This window comes from Hordeum vulgare, chromosome 6H (genome assembly GCF_904849725.1).
Source record: "Hordeum vulgare subsp. vulgare chromosome 6H, MorexV3_pseudomolecules_assembly, whole genome shotgun sequence".
Taxonomy (NCBI): Eukaryota; Viridiplantae; Streptophyta; class Magnoliopsida; order Poales; family Poaceae; genus Hordeum; species Hordeum vulgare.
The window spans coordinates 338,824,606-338,847,192 of NC_058523.1; positions in this window are offsets into that span (position 1 = coordinate 338,824,606).

The following is a 22,587-nucleotide window of genomic DNA, read 5'->3' on the forward strand; positions in this document are numbered from 1 at the left end:
ATTATCCTGCTCAAGCTGACCTGGCATCTGGTGGGGGTTTCCATTGAGGGGCATGCGGTCTTCATCATTGGTCAACTACTCTGCAAAGGCTGCACCCAGGATGAACAACCACGCAGACCAAGAAACCCTTGCTCCACCCCAAGCAGCATATTCAGAAAAAGTAACACTTCGAGGAACCAGAAAATCGTCTGGGAATGATGCAAAACGATGGAGCGGACGAGATATGGATCATCACTGACCCAATGGTGGAACTCACCAAACGTGTTCACCGCAGCACGAAGGTCATCGATGTTACGGAAATCCAGAGGCACACCCAAAAACATGAGGCATCCCTGACGAAAACCAGCAGCGCCACGGAAACCTGCGCCCTCATTGTGCCGCATGAATCTAACGGAAGAATCGTTCCCCAGGTCCTGAGGAACCATCTGGACAGCAGGAAAGGTTTCACCAGCATCTCTAAGCTCAAACAAACCTACCCCCGCAATCCAAGGTTGTGCGAAGTGAACATGAAAACACCGGTTGTGCAGAAGATCGACAACATCCTGTCGTACCTGACCAACTTGATCAGCAGGCAGGGCAGACATCACCTCTGCGATGATGAAATGTTCATGTCTGCGGGCAATGGGGATCGTCGGAGTGATGAACGTCCTTGGGAGGTGGTTGGGGCCGCCGTCGATGATGTGATGGCTCGAAGGGACATACCGCTCAGGGTCCAGCTCAAAGTTGGCCATGTCAGGGAGTGCAGCAGGAGGAGGCGGCGACAATGGCGGTGGCTCAAATGGAGTCCTGGGAGGTGATGAGTGCGACGATACAGGGGAGGACTATTCGGCAGGCTGCGCGGTTTCCCCAAGATCAGCAGAGGTTCCCGAGAAATCGGCGACATGGGAGGTGGTGGGGCTCTTACGTTTCCAAGTAAGACAATTATCATGCATAAAAGAAGCACAGTTAGATTTCGTATGGCCCACCCTGCCGCGGGAAGAGCATATCGGCGAAGCCGTGTAGTTGGGAGCTAGATTCCCACGATTCGAGTAGATAGTGCAAGAAAATATCTCCTGAACCATGCCGTTAATTAAATCCTCAAAGAGCTGATGGGCCTCTTGCGATGAAGGAATATTCGGTCCATTTGAAGATGAGGCTACTGTCGGCCCATTAGTTTGAAATTGATTAGAGGGAGGCCCACTAACTAAGCCATCGGCTGACACTAGTTTGAACGAATCCGAAATCCCACCCGAAGGGGGGGAGTATCTGCACAAAGAGATGAAGAAATCCCGTTGATTCCGCTGGTAGGATTTTGAATGCCGGACAACACGGAGGGTGACACCGGCCGAGAAACTATCCCAAAAGCAATGTGAGGCGTCGCCATCGTCAACCGGAGTTCAGCCGGCGGTGGTGCACTGATAATAACACGCTCCTGCTCAGGAATAGAATAGCCAGCATTTTGAAGCGCCGTAAGCTCATCATGGGTGACATGACACCTGTAACCTTTGCAAACCTCATACCGTTGAAGGGTTGCGAAAGATAGTTTCTTGCGTGTAGATGTTCCAGATTTAAAAGAGGATTTAATAGGTCTGGAATGCATTGCCATCAAACCTAATGCTGCCCTCCTCTTAGACGGGCTAACTAAGATCCATTCAGCATCACACTGATTCTTCCATAGAGAAAATTCACGACGCTAATTAAGACCACCATTGCCCTAGAGATGAAAGAAACACTTAAAACTGGAGCACTTATAAGAACGCAAGGCCAGAATATGAAACCAACTTGCTTGCAAGAAACCCTGAACGAGAAAACTGAGTCCGTGACTTTAGTGACCACAAGTTCAATGGCCGAACCCCCAATGGCAGACTCAAGTGCTGCAGCTACTGAATCCTCAGATAGACGGAAAACGTGGCGGCCAAAAGAGACCACCATGATGAAAGGTCGACGATGATTCATCGGGTGCACAGAATAACCAGAATGACAGGACACCTCATCCGCAAAAGCCGCACGAGGTGAAAAATCCAGATCCAGCGTGGAGCCACCCATGCAGGCTATTATGCACCCACGGAGAGTGACTTGTTCACCCCTCGCATATTATAGTTCATCACGAAGCTCTTGTAGCTAGGTGGCAATGACTGCAGAACTCTGTCAGTGACCGCCTCGAGCGGAAGCTCAACTCCCAGCTGATTCAAACGGTTGTAGTACCCAGACATTCCGAGTATGTGTTCACTGAAAGAACTGTTCTCCTCCCTCTTGTAGGCAAAGAATTTATCGGAGGTCTCATACCTCTCGATTCATGCATTAGCTTCAAAAACTAATCTGAACTCCCGAAACATCTAATATGCTCCATGGCATTCAAAACACCTTTGAAGTCCCGATTCCAAGCCATACAACATGGCGCACCGTACTATTGAGTAGTCATCCTCCCGCGCCCACGAGACGTTCACAACATCTATAGACGCCGCTACAGGGGGTGCTGCCTCAAGCGGTGCATCAAGAACATAAGGATTTTGCAAAGCCGCGAGGATAATCCTCAGATTACGGACCCAGTTCGCATAGCTACTTCCATCATCTTTCATCTTAGCTTTCTCTAGGAACACATTAAAATTTAGGGGAGCTACTGTGCGAGCCATTGATCAACAACATAATTTGGAAAGAGACTTAGACTATGTTCATGATAATGGGTTCAAAAGAAGTCCCACTCAAATTAACACCCCTCAGGTTGTTTGGGTGTAACATCATCCGAATGCACCAACCCAAGTCCGATCATCACGTGAGATGAGGTGGTTCCAATGGTGAACATCTCCATGTTGATCATATCTACTATATGACTCATGTTCATGCTGGAAATATGCCATAGAGGCAATAATGAAGTGGTTATTACTATATTTCCTTGTTCATGATAATCGTTTATTTTGCATACTAGAATTGTATTGACTTGAAACTCAAATACATGTGTGGATACACACAACACACTGTCCCTAGTGAGCCTCTAAAGGACTAGCTCGTTGATCAAAGATGATCAAGGTTTCCTGGACATAGACATGAGTTGTCATTTGATAACGGGATCAAATCATTAGGAGAATGATGTGATGGACAAGACCCAAAGTGTGAACGTAGCATATGATCATGTCAGTTTATTGCTATTGCTTTCTGCATGTCAAGTAGTTGTTCCTATGACCATGAGATCATGCAACTCCCGGACATCGGAGGAATGCCTTGTGTGTATCAAACGTCACAACGTAACTGGGTGACTATAAAGGTGCTCTACAGGTGTCTCGGAGGGTGTTTGTTGGGTTGGCATGGATCAAGACTGGGATTTGTCACTCCGTATGATGGAGAGGTATCTCTAGGGCCCACTTAGTAATACAACATCATAACAAGCTTGCAAGCAATGTGACTAAGGATTTAGTCATGGGATCTTGTATTATGAAACAAGTAAAGAGACTTGCCAGTAAGGAGATTGAACTAGGTATGCAGATACCGACGATCAAATCTCGGGCAAGTAACATACTGATGGAGAAAGGGAACAACATACGTGATTGACTGAATCCTTGACAAAGAGGTTCAACCGATAAAGATCTTTGTAGAATATGTAGGAACCAATATGAGCATCCAGGTCCCGCTATTGGTTATTGACCGGAGAGTGTCTCGGTCATGTCTACAAAGTTCTCGAACCCATAGGGTCTACACACTTAAGGTTCGGTGACTTTTCAGTATTATTGAGTTATGTATGTTGGTGACTGAAGGTTTTTCGGAGTCCCGTATGAGATCCCGGACGTCACGAGGAGCTCCGGAATGGTCCTGAGGTAATGTTTTATATATAGGAAAGTGGTATTCGGGTTCCGGAATAGTTTGAGGGATTTTCGGATTGTGCGGGGAGTGCCGAAAGGGTTCGACGGCTCCACCCACCCGGGGGGGGGGGCACATATGTCTAGGAGGTGGCACACCATGCCTTGGTGGGCTTGGACTGCCAACCCCAAGAGGCCCATGCGCCAAGACTTTCTGGAGGAGGAGTCCTCACAAGGAGAGAGTGATTGTGAGAGAGTGATTGTGTGTTGAGGAGACTATCTTTAGAAGCACAAGATCAAGGAGTTCATCGTTCTACTACATCTATTACCTTTTGGAGGGTGGTGCCTCCTAGATTGGTTAGGTGTCGCTTGGGAGCCTCCTACTTCGTGTTGTCAAGTTGAACCAACATGTTTGTAAGGGCAAGCAGATCGCCTACTTCGTGTAGATCTACCATGAGTGAGGCTAGTCCTTCGTGGATGGAAGCCGTGGTGGAATAGACAAGGCCGCTTCTTCGTGGACCCCTTGTGGGTGGAGCCCTCCATGGAATCTCGCAGCTGTTACCCTCTGTGGGTTGAAGTCTCGAGTAACATGGACGTACGATAGAGCCACCACTCGAAACCAGGCCAAAAATCGCCGTGTCAGCCTCTTTGCATTTGATCTCCTAAACTCTACTCCTTTCTACATGTGCAAAGTCTTTACTTTTCTGCTGCCATATATGCTTACTAGCATGTGTAGGGTGTACTAGACTTGTTAGAATTGCTAAACGCTGCCAACCATAAAATTGGGAACAGGCTAGGATTTTAATATTTTCATGTAGTCCATTCACCCCCCTCTAGACACACCTTCTATCGATCCTACAGTTGGTATGAGAGCAAGGTCTCCAAAACCTTGGTTTCATCACCGTTGGAGGAAGATGAATGTGACTAGTTCCGGGATTTTTAGTTGTAGAGTACCTATTCTTAACGGGAAGTATTTTAGACAATGGAAAGATGAAATGCTTTATATATTTGATGAGTTCCATTTGCGCAAGTATGTTGAATATCCCTATGCGCCTCCCATTAATCCCATACATCCTTCTCGTCATGATGAAATTGATATGCTTGGTAATCTTAACACTGTTAATCTAAACATTAGAGTACTACCAAGAAATGTGCTTAATCAAATGCAAAACTTTGAGTATGATCATACTTTGTGAAAAAACTTAGAGGAAAGATATCCAAATTACTCCTTGAAAAATCTTGATATCGTTGTCCACAAATGCATTGCCTTTCACAAAATGGAGCCAAGTGATTCTAATTTTGATAAATGTCTATTTGAGCTTCGTGACCTCATGCGTGCTAAAGAAGATGTCATTACTATTAAGAATGTCATTATTGAAGCCATTCACATGCATAATTATGAACATTGTCATAGTCAAAATTCTGATGAAACTCTTGTTTCTTATGATGAGGGAACTTCATCTGATGATGACTATGTGGAGCATGGCTACTACGATGAAGATGAGGAGTTTGACATTGAGTATGAGAAGACCATGAGCAACCTTAGCCTTATGGCGAACCTTAGAGACTACATTGTCGGTGGAAAGGAGTGGGTTCTCGATAGTGGATGCATCGATCACATGACTGGAGATAAAGACATGTTCCATGAGCTCACACCAAACCGTGAACCTCGAAGGTATGTGACATTTGGAGATAACTCCAAGGGTAAGGTACTTGGTCTCGGTAAGGTGGCCGTATCTCATGATAGTTCCATTCAAAATGTCATGCTTGTTGAATCCCTTGGCTACAATCTTCTTTTTGTATCTAGACTAGCAGACTTTGGTTTCAATGTGCTATTTACAAAAGTTGACTGCCGAGTGTTTCATAGCGACAACCATAACATTTTCTTTACTGGTTTCCGTAGAGGTGATCTATACCTTGTCAATTTCACTAAGAAATCCAAACCCCGTACATGTTTCATTGTTAAATGTTCTAAAGGTTGGTTATGGCATAGAAGGTTAGGACATGTTGGTATGCGTAATCTTGACAAACTTATCAAAGGTGATCATATTCTTGGTGTTAAAGATGTTATCTTTGACAAAGATAGACTTTGTAGGGCTTGTCAAGCAGGAAAGCAAGTTGGTGGAAGTCATCCCGTGAAGAACATCATGACTACAAGAAGACCACTCGAGCTGCTTCACATGGATATTTATGGTCCCAATGCTTACAGGAGCCTCGGTGTAAATTCTTTTGATTTAGTCATTATTGATGATTTTTCCAGATTTACGTGGGTATTTTTTTTCTTGATGATAATTCACAGGCACAAAAATTCCTCAAGAACTTCGTTCGGAAAGCTCAAAATCAGTTTGAAGTGAAGATGAAGAAGGTTCAGAGCGACAACGGAATGGAGTTCAAGAACACAAATGTGGATACCTTTCTTGACGAAGAGGGTATCTCACATGAGTTCTCGGCGACGTACAGACCTCAACAAAATGGAGTTGTTGAGAGGAAGAACCGGACTCTCATAGAGATAGCGAGAACGATGCTTGACGAATACAAGACTCCAAGACACTTTTGGGCACAACCGTGGAAACAACTTGCCATACCATAGACTGACTCTACCTACACAAGCTTCTTGGTAAAATGGCATACTAGCTACTCACCGGTAACAAACCCCAAGTTGGATACTTTCGAGTATTCAGCTCTAAGTGTTATATTCTTGATAAGCATCATCGCCCTACATTTGCTCCTAAATCTTACGAGGGTTTCCTACTTGGTTACGGATCAAACTCTCACACTTACCGTGTCTACAACAACTTCACTCGAAAAGTTGAAGAGATGGTAGATGTGAAGTTTGATGAGACTAGTGGTTCGCAAGTCAAACAATTGCCAAATGATGTAGGAGATAAGGAACCTTCAGAAGCCATCCAAGATTTATCTATTGGTAAGATTAGTCCCATGGAGGTGAAGGAGAGTACTTCATCAACTCAAGTGAAAGCTCCTACTTCGCGTCAAGGCGAACCACAAAACGACACGGAAGCATCTTCAAGCGGTACATGACATGATGGAGAAGAAGAAGAAGTACATCGTGATGATCCACCTCAACCTTCCTCACCACCACCTAAGGAGTTGACGATGTCAATGACAATGTGCAAGATTATGGTGATGAAGAACCTCCACCATCCAACAAGAATAAGCTACCACAAGTTCGAGCAAGAGTCGACAGAGATCATCCATTGAATCAAATGTATGGTGACATAAAAACCGGGAGAATCACTCACTCTAAATCTCGTTAAGCTAACTTTTGTGAGCATTGTTCTTTCATCTCTAGCATTGAGACTTTGAAGGATGAAGAAGCCCTTCAAGACCCGGATTGGGTGAATGCCATGCACGAAGAGCTACACAACTTTGAGAGTAATCAAGTGTGGACAATTGTTGAAAATCCCGAAGGCGAGAAAAACATCATTGTTACAAGATGGGTGTTTCAGAACAAGCAATATGAAGATGGACAATTCGTATGCAACAAGGCACGTCTCGTAGCCCAAGGATACACGCAAGTCAAAGGTATAGACTACAGTGAGAGTTATGCACCTGTTGCTAGACTTGAAGCCATTCACATTCTTCTCGCTTATGCCAATCACCATGATATTACTCTTTACCAAATGGATATCAAAACTGCTTTTCTAAATGGTAAAATTGAGGAGGAATTTTATGTCAAACAACCTCCCAGATTTGTGAAACCTAAGAAAGCTAACAATGTTTACAAACTTGATAAATCTTTATATGGTCTTAAACAAGCCCCTAGAGCTTGGTACAAATGTCTAACAAAGTTTCTCATTGAAAAGGGTTTTGAAGCTGGTAAAATTGACGCAACCTTATTCACTAAAAGAGTTAATGGCAAACTATTTGTATGCCAAATATATGTGGATGATATTATCTTTGGTTCTACTAACCCACATTTTAGTGAGAAATTTGGAAGGTTGATGTCAGAGATGTATGAGATGTCTATGATGTGTGAGCTAAAATTCTACCTTGGATTGCAAAGAAAAAAATCGAGGGAAGGTACATTTATCTCTCAAACCAAGTACACCAAGGACTTAATCAAGAAGTTCAACATGCAAGAATGCAAAGGTATGAGAAACCACATGCCTACTAGTGGACATGTTGACCTCACTAAGGAGGAAAAACCAGTTGATCAAAAGGTTTATCGATCAATTATTGGTTCATTGCTATATTTATGTGCCTCCTGTCCTGGCATCATGTTGAGTGTTTGCATGTGTGCCCGATATCAAGAGGCACCTAAAGAGTGTCATCTATTGGCTGTGAAAAGAATAGTGAGATACCTCATACATACACCAAACTTTGGCATATGGTATCCCAAGTGATCTTCTTTTAATCTTGTTGTCTATTCCGACTCGGACTATGCTGGAGACAAGGTTGATAGAAAATCCACCTCGGGTACATGTCAATTTCTTGGGAGATCTCTTGTGTCTTGGTCATCCAAGAAACAAAACTCGGTATCTTTATCTACCGCCGAAGCGGAATACATTGTTGTTGCATCATGTTGTGCGCAATTACTATGGATGGCTCAAACTCTTAAGGATTATGTCATTCATATTAGAAAACTTCCATTGTTATGTGACAATGAAAGTGCTACTAAAATTGCCTATAATCATGTGCAACATTTTCGAACAAAACATATTATGGCGCGACATCATTTCATTCGTGAACATGTTGGTAAAGGAGATATAGATCTCAAGCATGTTCGTACAGATGAACAATTATCTGATATCTTTACCAAACCACTTGATGAGAAAGTGTTTTGTCATTTGAGGAGTGAGTTGAACATCATTGATGTTTCAAACTTGAGCTACACTTACTCGGATGCATGCAAGGGCATGAGCTTGATTGCCTATTCCATGATGCTATTGATATGCCTATCTCATATCTTGGAAAATTATGCTGCCTTGTATTGCATCTAATCTTTTGTAGGTACTTGGAAGAACTACATTCCACAAGTTTGACGTGGGCAAGTATCAACAACCCCTTCTCCGGCGATGAAGGAAGAAGACAACAAAATCATATCCTAGACTATGATTTGATGAATTCATTCACTCTTGTCATTTGGATATAATACTGTCTTCCTTGAATGATAATCGATGTAGGTGAAAAGTGAACCAAGAACTAAAAGGATTTCTCCAAACTCAAGATGATCTTCATCAACATTGGACAACCACAGCAAGTTCACCTACATGCCACGTCATCAACCTCATTTGAAGGTATGTACTCATATACTTGATAAAGCTTTACACCAATTCATGAGGCAAAGCAAATCAAGTGATATGAAGACATTGAAATGCTTAATTGAAAAATGGTAACCTCATTTTGTGCTTAACGATGAGTATGACCTATGATCAAGCATTCTTTCTTGACTCCTCAAGTGAAATACTCTAATATAGGTGACCTAGTCACCGCCCAACATATACATGGATATTCTTGTATGGTTCATGATTTTAATGTTTTATTTCTTGGAACCATCCAACATTCATCTATATATGTTTAAATTTTTCAAATAAAATATTATTTTTATTCTGTTATCCTGTTCTGTCTCAATTGGAATTTCTCAGTTGGTATCTATTACAATTAGTAACCCTTCAATTGGAATTTTACATTTGGTATCTATTCAAGGAGTTGATCTACAATGAAACTCGATTTAATCGATGTGGAAAAATTGGTCCCACCGATTTCTTTGAGAGGCCTTATTTCACCTACTCGGTTCTACCGAATCACAATGCCTCGGTGACTCCAAAAGTTATCTCTGCCTATCTTTCTTTCTGGAAATTTTCTGAATCTTTGCTATAGGGAGAGAGATATTTTATGTGATCCCAAGTTTATAACCTCCTGAAATTAATTGAACTCTTCACATTTTCAGAGGAGGATATAATATGTTTCCCAAACCTTTCAAGAAGAAAAAATTTCACAAGAGGGAGAAACATCTAGGATCCCTAACAAACAGGGGGAGATCTTCTAGGAACTCTTATCAATTAAAGGGGGAGGACATTCAATGAGACCTTACCTATACCTAAGGGGGAGATGAATCAATAAAATCATATCCATATCTAAAGGAGAGAAATATTTCGAGGAACCCTTATAAGAAAGAGATGAATCCAGGATCCCTTACTCTCAATGATCCCTTCCATCTGACCTTTTCAGCAATTAATGCCAAAGGGCGAGAAATATAAAAAGCTTCCAATAAGCTTACAGAAAGGGGAGATATTTTTTACATAAGGGAGAAATATCAACCCTACATACTCAGGGGGAGCAACACCGTTAAGGAGGAGAGAGAGTTACAATTGATACAATTGGTATTGCTACTTACTATTCATATTTTCTCGATTGAACTTGTCTCACCCTATCTACTCCCAATATATTTAAATGCTCTGATTCAGGGGAGAGGGAATCATATATTCATTCCTAAGGGGAGAAAGTTCCAAATATTCTTGGAGACATATCATTTATCAAATCATATTTGCTCATATGTTGTCCATATCTTGGTATTCTTGAAGCTCTTTGCATCTTTACAATAGTATACTCTTGTGTTATCTAACAAATGTTTTCTCAAGTGTATTCCTACTGCTAAGATGCTCAAGATCCTCAAGGTAAGTATATGCATCACATCCTTGTTCATGATGATCTCTTGTCTCTTGCACATATTGTTTGCAAGAGGGAGTCTTGAAAACGGAAGCTCTCCATTCACTTATGTTTGATGCATATAGCCAGGATGTACATGACTTGTCTTGTCCTTTCTACCATGTGTGTGCCCATGCATTCCAAAGCAACTATCCTTTAAAAGGGATTGCACACACTTAGGGGGATCTTGTACTTGTCATGCATCTTTCAAAGCTATCATATTCTAATGCCTATCTTTATTTGAAGCTTTGATTGTATTTTGTCATCAATTACCAAAAAGGGGGAGATTGGAAGCACATATGCTCCCTTGGTGGTTTTGATAATTCATGACAACATACATTGTCTCTTGGACTAACACTTTTACCTAGTATATTTCATGAATAGTCAATAGAGAGCATTGGCTAAAGGTTTATGTGGAGATGCCCCTTGATACACAAAGGAATATGATTGGATCAAGCTTCAAGCTGGAAGACTCTTCATTTTATATTTGTGATAAATCACTTTTGAGTCCATAGGAAAGCCAATACTATTAAAAGGGGGTGGGGTAGTAAAATAAACTAGTTGCTCTAGTGCTCAGAGATAGGCACCAAAAATGCCCAGTCATTTTCCCACATAACCATTCTGTCCAAAACCACATACACAAAATCGGTGCCACCAAGTTTCTCAATTCGGCCCTGCCGATTTTCGTCCCACAGAGGACCCTAGCCAAAGCCACCAAATCGGTGCAACCGAAACTGTGTCGGTGCTACCGGGTTTAGGTGACCAACTTTCTGTTACCTCGGTACACCAAATCAGAATTTCCGAGTTTGGGTATCGGTGTCACCGATTTGTGTCATTTGACCATTAGCCACCTTTTCGGTGTCACCGAGTTGTGTATATCGGTTCCATCAAGATTCAAAAGTTCCTGCCTTTAGTGCAAGTTGGTACCACCGAGTTCATAACTTCGGTGTCACCGAGTTGGTCACTTTAGGTTTAACGGTTGGATTTTGGGGACTGCCTATATATACCCGTCCACCCACCTCTCATTCGAGAGAGAGAAGCACTCAGAACACACACTTCATTACCGGATCCATTTTTCTGAGAGAGAGCCACCTACTCATGTGTTGAGATCAAGATATTCCAATCCCATCATTTGAAACTTGATCTCTAGCCTCCCCAAGCTGCTTTCCACCAAATCAACCTCTCCTACCCATGCCTATTCTATGAGAGAGTGATTGTGTGCTGAGGAGACTATCTTTAGAAGCACAAGAGCAAGGAGTTCATCGTTCTACCACATCTATTACCTTTTGGAGGGCGGTGCCTCGTAGATTGGTTAGGTGTTGCTTGGGAGCCTCCTACTTCGTGTTGTGGAGTTGAACCAAGATGTTTGTAAGGGCAAGGAGATTGCCTACTTCATGAACATCTACCATGAGTGAGGCTAGTACTTCATGGACGGAAGCCGTGGTGGAATAGACAAGGCCGCTTCTTCATGGACCCCTTGTGGGTGGAGCCCTCGGTGGACTCTCACAGCTGTTACCCTTCGTGGGTTGAAGTCTCCACTAACATGGGCGTACGATAGCGCCACCTATCAGAACCATGCCAAAAATCAACGTGTCAACCTCTTTGTGTTTGATCTCCTAAACTCTACTCCTTTCTACATGTGAAAAGTATTTACTTTTCCGCTGCCATATATGTTGACTAGCATGTGTAGGGTGTACTAGACTTGTTAGAATTGCTAAAAACTGCCAACCATAAAATTGGGAAAAGGCTAGGATTTTAATCTTGTCAAGTAGTCTATTCACCTCCCCTCTAGACACACCTTCTATCGATCCTACATCTGTATATGCTAGGCTCATCAAGTTTAACCCAAGTGTTCTGCATGTGCAAAACTGGCTTACACCCATTGTATGCGAACGTAGAGTCTATCATACCCGATCATCACGTGGTTCTTAGAAACGACAAACCTTGACAACGGTGCACACTTGGGGAGAACACACTTTTATCTTGAAATTTTAGCGAGGGATCATCTTATAATTCTACTGTCATCCTAAGAAAAATAGGATTCATAAAAGGATTAACATCACATGAAAATCATAATAGTGACATGATATGTCCATCATCATCTTGTGCTTTTGATCTCCATCTCCAAAGCACCGACATGATCTCCATCGTCATCGGCATGACACCATGATATAGATCATCATGATCTCCATTATCGTGTCACCATTTGGGTTGTTGCACCAACTATGATTCTATCACTATTGCTAACTCATAGCTTTCAAGTAAAGCAAAAAGGTACAAATAATTAAAACAACCCTATGGCTCCTGCCAGTTGTTGTACTCATCGACATGCAAGTCATGATAATTATATACAAAACATGATCATCTCATACACTACATATATCTCAACATATCATTGGCCATATCATATCACATCACACCATGCAAAAACAACTTACACGCCATCTACTTTGTTGTTGCATGTTTTCATGGATGCGATGGGTAACTAGCAAGAACCGTTCTTACCTACGCAAAGCCACTACGATGATATTCAAGTTGATATTTAACCTTCTACAAGGACCGCCTCTATCGAAACTGATTAAATTAAAGTGTAAGAGACAAAAACCCGCCAACCATCTTTATGCAACAAGTTGCATGCCAGTCGATGGAACCTGTCTCTCGTACATGGACGAGTAAGGTTGGTCCGGGATGCTTCATCCCACGATACCGCCGAATCAAAATAAGACTAAGGAAGTAAGCAATCTGAACATCGACGCCCACAAACTCTTTTCTGTTCTACTCATGCATGTTATCTACGCATAGACCTAGCTGTGATGCCACTGTTGGGGAACGTCGCATGGTAAACAAAAATTGCCTACACTCACCAAGATCAATCTATGGAGATCAACATCTACGAGAGGGGGAGTGCATATACATACCCTCGTAGGTTGCTAAGTGGAAGCATTGATAATCGCGGTTGATGTACTCGAACGTCTTCACGATCCAATCATGATCCGTCCCACAATCCAATCAAGAACGTCCTGATCAAGTGCCGAACGTACGACACCTCCGCATTCATCAAACGTGCGGCTTGATGATGTCTCCTCCTTCTTGATCCAGCAAGATAGGAAGGAGAAGTAGATTGGATCTCAATTTACACGACGACATGGTGGAGATGGTGGTGTTGTGATGTCTACTACACAACTCGTTCTTATAGACTCTTGTTGGGCCTCCAAGCGCAGAGTTTTGTAGGGCAATAGGAAATTTCTCTCAAGTGGATGACCTAAGGTTTATCAATGCGTGGGAGGCATAGGATGAAGATGGTCTCTCTCAAACAACCCAGGAACCAAAAAATAAAAAGTCTCTTGTGTACCCAACACACCCAATACAATGGTAATTTGTATAGGTGCACTAGTTCGCCGAAGAGATGGTGATACAAGTGTAGTAATGATAGTAAATATAGATTTTTGTAATTTGAAAATATAAAAACAGCAAGGTAGAAAGTGACAAAAGTGAGCATAAACGGTATTGCAATGCTTGAAAATAAGGCCTAGGGTCCGTACTTTCGATAGTGCAATCTCTCAACAATGCTAACATAGTTAGATCGTATAACAATCCCTCAACATGCGATGAAGAATCACTCCAAAGTTCCTATCTAGCGGATAACATAAGAAGAAATTGTTTGTAGGTTATGAAACCACCTCAAAGTTATTCTTTTCGATCAATCTTTCCAAGAGTTTGCACTAAGATAACAAGTTATCCTTTCCGATCGATCTATGAAGAGTTCATATTAAAATAATGGCATGAAAAATCAGATTCATAATACTCAATCCATCACATATAACATTAAGGAGCACACCAAGATCTCTACCGGAGAATATAGTATGAAGACGTGCAATCAACCCCTATGCCTAGATTACCCCATTGTCACCTCGGGAATCCGTGAGTTGATGCCACAACATATATCAAGTGAATCACTTGAATAGCTGAATGTCACTACGGGTATCCGCATACAAGACATATAGTATGTGCTCTCAAACCTGAATGTTCAATCCAACACAACGAGATCTTAAAGTGAAAGATTCAATTCATCACAATAATAACATGGGACAAACACCATATGATCCAACTATATTAACAAGGCCCATGATATATCAAGATCATGACATCTCAAGAACACGAGAGAGAGAGAGAGATTAAACACATAGCTACTCGTACAAAGCCTCAGCCCCGAGGGTGGACTACTCCCTCCTTGTCATGTCCTCCGTCAGGATGACGAAGATGGCCACCAGAGATGATCTCCCCCTCCGACAAGGTGCCGGAATGGGGTCTAGATTGGTTTTTCATGGATACACATGCTTGCAATGGCGGAACTGCTCATCTATGTCTATTTTTAGAGGTTTTTGTATTTATAGGATTTTTGGGCGTCAGTTTCACGCGAATGGGCCACGAGGAGAGAACAAGACACGAGGGCGCGCGTGGGGCCTCTGGTGGCTTGTGCCCACCTCGTGGCTCTTCTGGGCCTCCAATGAAGCTTCTAGTGCCTCTTTTATTCCAAAAAAATCTTCAAAAGTTTCGTTGCATTTGGAGAACTTCGATTTCTGCACAAAAAACAACACCACTGTAGTTCTGCTGAAAACAACGTCAGTCCGGGTTAGTTCTAAATGAATCATGCAAAGTTCATCAAAATCGTATATAAGTATTGTAAACATGGGTGAATATGGCATGAATACTTCGTAAATTATCAATATGTTGGAGACGTATCAGTATCCCCAAGCTTAATTCCTACTTGTCATCGAGTAGGTAAAGGATAGAAGAAATAATTTATGAAGTGTGAATGCTAGCATAGTGCATAAGTTTATCAATGATAATTTCAACCACTTTTCCTAGCATCATAGCAGCAACTATTTCTCATAAAACTCATCATGATAAAGTAGCAACCAATTCACATGTTATGGTTCAAACAATGAATTCTCTTGAAACTTAACAACCTATGTTCTTAGTTACCAAACAATTGCAATTCAACTTATTCTCAATAAAGTCTAAGTGAGAGCTCCACATACTCAATCATCATATATTCTTCTATGATGGCTATACTCAAAGCATATTTTTAGAACAAATGACATCCATCGAACACAGAAAGATAGGGGCTTAGTGTTTCGCCTCCCAACTCATTTATCATAGAGATAATTGTCAAGAATAATGAGTCATGATCAAATACATTTGACTAGTCATATGTGCCTAGATCATTCCCCACCACTTGATGCTTACCAATTAATAGATTGAGGTTCGAATAGGAAGTTGACTCAACATGAAAAATAAATAACATGAAAGTAAATAGATTGTCCCTTCGCACAGGGAAGCAGGGATTTGCATTTGTGCCAGAGCTCATTGTTTAAAACAGAGATGAATATGTAATTTTGGGAGGTGCACCCTTCCTATCAATGTTACAGCCAAGAGTTATCAATATCTTCCATGTTAAACACATTAGCGGCGGTTCCCAAGTGGTAAAAGTAATGGTTTACTCTCTCTCCACCAACAAACGCACTCCACGGCTAGCCGAATCCATGCGTACCATCCATACCAACAACATTCCTATGGGAGTTTTGTTTAATTATTTGCATTTTTTCTTCAAGACCGGGAATCCCTATTACCGCCCACTCGTGCAAGGACGAGTGAATAAATATTCATCATGGAAATAACCCGCTGAAGATGGAAGATACTGACCGCCCCGTGTCGCTCCATGAGCGATCCACACACACAAAGCAGATATTCATTTGAAATTTTAGAGGTGGCACATGAAAATTTACTTGGAGTGGTGGGGTAATACCACATATAGGTAGATATAGTGGACTCCCATGGCAAGAAACTGTGTTTAAGGGTTTTTGGATAGACAAGTAGTATCTCTAGTTAGTACGAAGTCTTGGCTAGCAAAAGGTTCTAAGCAAACACCACATGTTAGAGGACCATAACAGTATAACTTCTATGCAAATATACACAACCATAACTCATTACATTGTCTTACTTGTCCAACTTCAACTAATTTTCTCAAGTTTGAAAATAATGAGCGGGTATTCACAATCATAGAAGATGTCCAAGATAATATATTTATATGTGAAAGTTCTCTTCCTTATACCAATCATTAATGAATTGCTTGTATGACTAATATTGTGATTGTCAAGCTTCAAAAGATTTCACTTTGTAAACCCAATGTGAAGCTACTACTAGGCATGCCATGAACATATAATTTCAAATTCATAGTATTAAATTCATTCAACAATTTACTCATAGGATATAAGTGAAGCTCAAGAGTAAACATCAAACTACTCTTCAAAAGATATAAGTGAAGATCAATGAGTAGGTAAACAATCAAGTAACTATGTGAGGGCTCTCTCTCTCAATATATATTTTCAGATCTGATAATTTTATTCAAACAACAAGATAAACAAAAATGCATTCCAAGAGTAGAACATATCATGCGCACAAATAAATATTTAGGCTCAACATAGGCTAACCGATAGTTGTTGATGAAGAGACGTGGGATGCGTAGCATCCCCACGCTTATATGCTTGAGACTTCTTAAAATATTTACTTGGGGTGCCTTAGGCATCCCCAAGATTTATCTTTTCTATCTCGTTCAAAACTCTCATATCTCAGTTTCACGTAAGTCTCAAAAACTTCATCGACACAAAACTTGAAAAGAACTCGTGAGCTAGGTTAGTACACATAGGAATAAATCAACACTTCATGTACTGCCAAGAAAATATGCATAACAATTTTCAAACATTAGGTATTGTATACTATGATTTCCAAAATTTATATCTATCAATGTAAGCCATTAAAACTCTAGGATAAGTACATAACAAAACTATGCCAACAATCTATCCAAACAGAACAGTTTGTAGCAATCTATTAAAATAGTGTAATTTTGTAACTCCAAAAATTATTACAATTTTGCAAATGATAGATAATTTGTTTTAAATTACTGTGTTAAAATTTCAGAAACTATAGACGTTCGAGTAAAATCTCATAATTCAAATACTACAACAAAAGTTTCTGTTTTTATACATCACACATCACACATGCAATTCAAGCATTCTAAATGCAATTCTTGGATCTTTTTATTGAAAAACAAGATTATAAATAACATATAACATAGAAAAAAATGATTATCCAAACAAAACACATATCATGTGACGAATAAAAATATAGCCTCAAGTAAGATATACCGATAGTGTTGGAGACGAAAGTGGGGATGCCTTCCGGAGCATCCCCAAGCTTAGACGCTTGAGTCTTCCTTAGATATTACCTTGGGGGTGCCTTGGTAATCCCCAAGCTTAGGTTATAGCTACTCCTTATTCACCTCATATCGGCATCTCACCCAAAACTTGAAGCACACAAAACTTAACGGAACTTCATGAGATGGTTTAGTATAATAAAGATAGATCATTCACTTAGGTACCGCCAAGACAAGATTCATAATTGTTCTCACATGATACCTAATGTATTATATCATTCCCATAACTTATATCACTCAATATAATCTATGGAAACACTAAAACAAGCAAACTATGCATGCAAAACAGTATATGTCAAAAACAGAATAGTTTGTGAAGATCTGAATGATCACCATACTTACCTAAATCTAGACATTCTGAAAAATAGGAAACCAAGAGAATTTTCATATAAATTGTGTGTAAAAATTTCAGTATCATTATTATCTCCAGTAAAATCACATAATTCATTTACTCGTCGCAAAACTTTCTGTTTTTGCACAAAATCAAACAAACAAGTTTCCACACTATCCCAAAGACTTTACTTGGAACTTTATTGAAATAAAAGTTGTAAAACATGATTACTACAATATATTAATCATGTGAAAACTCAAAAAAAGAAAGGGTAAATAATGGGTTATCTCCCAACAAGCGCTCTTCTTTAATGCCTTTTAGCTAGGCATGATGATTTCAATGATGCTCGTATAGGAATAATAGTTGAAACATGTAAGAGAGCATAATAAATCACATGACAAGAACTTTTAAGTCTAACCCACTTCCCATGCATAGGGATTCTGCAAGAAAACAATTTATTTTAGCAATAATCAACTTGCATAGGAAAGCAAAACAAACATGACTTCACAACTTTGAACAGCTATTGCAATTTCTACAAGCATATGTGACTCCCTAATAATAATTTTCAGTAGCATCATGAAGGAATTCAACGATATAACTGTAACGACTAAGATGCGGCTCTTTACTTATTTGGGGGCGAGGCCTCAGAAGGGGAAAGGGGCGCATCTCAGCGTTTCGCAAGCAGGATAACATTACCATTACATAAATAGAGAGATGCGTATTAAGATTCGGCTTATACTCGCCACATACTAGATTACAATCCACACAAGCATTCATTATTCATACATAAGACAGGGTGTGACTACAGACAAGATAAACGGCAAAATCATGCTATCCCGCTCTGCGATGCCCACGATCACGATGAAGCGCCTCTAATCCTCAGGATACGTCACGTAAAGCCTGCCACTGGCCTCTTCGAACTCCCACCTCAGCTGAGTATCCTCGGGAACGTTTGCATATGGAGTACCTGTACCTATGAGTGGTTGTAGTAAACTGTGAGCCACGAGGACTCAGCAATCTCATGAACTTGGTATCGATTCTAACTAAGTTAATAAGTGAGATAGGGTTAAGTGTTTGAGTTCGCATCATTCTAAGCATATATGGTGGCTAACTTACGATGAACAAAATTAAATTATTGTGGTCTACGTAAGATGGTCGAGATCTAAGAATGATCACTAAGTGATCCTGAACACCTACTTACGTCATTCATAACCCAGCCGTTTTCTCGATCAAAGAAGGAGCTCTGAAAGAGACAGTCACGGTTACACACACAGTTGGCAAGTTTTATTTAAGTTACTTTAAGTTATCTAGAACCAGATGTTAACAAAATATCCATGTTTGCCACATAACCGCGGGCACGGCTTTCAGAAAGATTTAACTCTGCAGGGGTGCTCCAACTAGTCCATCACAAATTACCACAAGTCGCATAGTAATCCTCAACCACGAAACTCGCGGTCTCGTAGGATTCCTTAAAGGAAAAGCTCAACTCTGAGAAGACCCTAAGTCTCGCCGGAATCGCAATGCGCAAGATATATCGCTAAGGTAAGACATGTCCACCAAGACCGCCCGACGTGTCGAGGACCCCGATAAGAGCCGTGTATCACAGTCTCAGGACACGTCGGATAAGCACAACGTACAGTGGCATGATAGACATCTCTCGGGTTGCCCCGGGTTGGCCCCACAAACGTCTCTAGGTTGGACCAACACTCATGAGGAGCACTGGCCCGGGGGTTGATTAAGTTCCTCGGGGTAGCTATTCCCTATGCTTTTTATTATTAAGTTGTTAGCAAATTAACACCAAAGTTGGGTCTTGCCAGACAAGCCTTAGCACTAAACAATTTATCAAGGGGGTCCCCCTAAAAACCCCGAACGTGTTAGGAGCGCTCAGTTACGGAATAAAACACCGGTAGCCGAAACTAAGGTGGCAACAGGGGAACAAATCACTCGGCGAAAGGCTAGGCCTTCCGCTATTTACCAAGTGTATAGGTGCATTAATTAAATAGAAATTTTAAGTAGGATGATATCAAATGCCCATGTTATCACATGGACCAACTGGCACCTGCAACTAGCAAAGCTAATGAATTAGTGGTTGAGCAAGCCTAACTTAGCCAAACAATATTTGCTAGGAGGGGAGATGTTTGAGGTTTCATGGCAATGCTTAATGGCCTATATGTCATGTGGTAGGCAGCAGAGATGTAACGATAGAAACGAAACATCTAAGCCTAACAAAGCTAGAAACAGTGTCAAGGTCACGATCATCTTGCGTGTGATTTCTTCATAGTGGAACTGTTCCTGATCTTCCTGTGCGAACTCACCGGACTCCTCGAATTCGTTTTCAGACCCAGTAGCTACCCAAAAGAAACAAACATCTAATAAACACCAACAATAGATGATGCAACAAACAATAAGATGCAGGTATGCACAACCTCTAATCATGCACATAAACAATCCTACATAGATAAACAAGTGCCACCTCACCACAAAGTGCCACTTTTACAGAACTACTCAAAACTGAAATCCAACACCAACATTGGATTCCTTGGGATTTTCTACCCCAAATCCATATATCATACTGCCATATTTGCATGCAGAAAAACACCACAAACAGCAAACGAAAAACTACTCAGAATCAAACTATACTAATGTCAAGAACACGGGTTGTTCTTGATATGCCAGATTTGGTAAATACCAGATTAGGCAGATTCCATTTTAGGAATTATTCCAAAGATGGAATTTATCACACCAACAGAAATAAATGAAGGAACATAAAATATCAACTAAACTTAACACACAAGGGCCCAATGGTCATAGGTACGAGGGTCCCTAGTGCATTACATGTGGGCCCTGGGAGGGTATTGCAGTTATGCAGACCCTACAGTCATCCCATAGTTACCAAAATTTCTAAGAAAAAGGGGCGCCAGGGGGACTCGAATCCACGTCCTCGGCTGCGGTGTTGTCACGCTCAAGATGCGACCCTATCCTCAATTTGGCACGAAGGCCTCGTCAGGGATAGAAGCGCATCTCGTCGTGTCGCAAGAATGGATATCGTTACAAGTACATGTACTGAAAAGAAGAGATAGCTTACACTCGCCACAAGCTACATCAGAGTAACAGCAGTACAATACATAAACAACATGAAGAAGAGCAGGGTCCGACTACGGACGAAAACAAACGACAAAAGAAGAACGACGTCCATCCTTGCTATCCCAGGCTGCCGACCTGGAACCCATCCTAGTTCGATGAAGAAGAAGAAGAAGAAGCAACTCCAACTGAACAATCAACGTGCTCGCATCAAGTAACCTTTACATGCACCTGCAACTGGTGTTGTAGTAATCTGTGAGCCACAGGGGACTCAGCAATCTCATTTCCAAAGGTATCAAGACTAGCAAAGCTTAATGGGTGAGGCATGGTTAAGTGGTGAGGTTTCAGCAGCGGCTAAGCATATATTTGGTGGCTAAACTTACGAGTTCAAGAAAATAAGAGGGGGATGATCTACGCATTGCGGACGTGACTACTGATGATCAAATGAATGATCCTGAACACCTACCTACGTCAGGCATAACCCCACCGTGTCCTCGATCGGAGAAGGAACTCACGAAAGAGACATTAACGGTTACGCACACAGTTGGCATATTTTAATTAAGTTATCTTCAAGTTATCTAGAACCAGTGTTAAACAAAGTTTCCATGTTGCCACATAACCGCGGGAACGGCTTTCCGAAAAGATTTAACCCTGCAGGGGTGCTCCAACTAGTCCATCACAAATTACCACAAACCGCATAGAAATCCTCAATCACGAAGCTCGCGATCTCGTCGGATTCCCTAGTGGAAAACCTCAACTCTGAGATTACCCAAAGCATCGCCGGAATCCCGATGCACAAGATATCTCGTCAAAGATAAAACTAATCCAGCAAGGCCGCCCGATGTGTCGACGATCCCGATAGGAGTCGCGTACCTCGTTCTCAGGACACGACGGATGAGCGATGGTTACCACGCCAAACGTCGAGTTGCCCCGGGTAGCGTTAATAAGCTGCTCTGTTTTGGACCAACACTCATGAGGAGCACTGGCCCGGGGGTTGATTAAATTATCCTCGGGGTCCGGAAAGTCCCTATGCAATTTTTATTAGGTGATTAGGCAAATGTAGTACCAATGTTGGGCCTTGCCAGACCAGCTTTAATCTAAAACGAATTATCAAAGGGGTCCCCATAACAACCCCGATCGTGTTAGGAGCACTCGATTATGGAACATAACACCGGTAGCCGGAAACTAAGGGGGCAAAGGTGGAACAAAACACTAGGCTAGAAAGGCCGAGCCTTCCACCTTTTACCAATTATATAGGTGCATTAAATTAAATAGCATTTAGTATGGTGATATAACAAGGAACCCATGCTTTCACATGGAAGCAACTGCACCTGTAACTAGCAACGCTAACACAAGGTTAAGCAAGCAGTAACATAGCCAATCAGTGGTTTGCTAGGTCGAGCAGGTTGAAGGTTAACATGGCATTGTTGAGAGGATGACATTTAACATGTGGTAGGCAA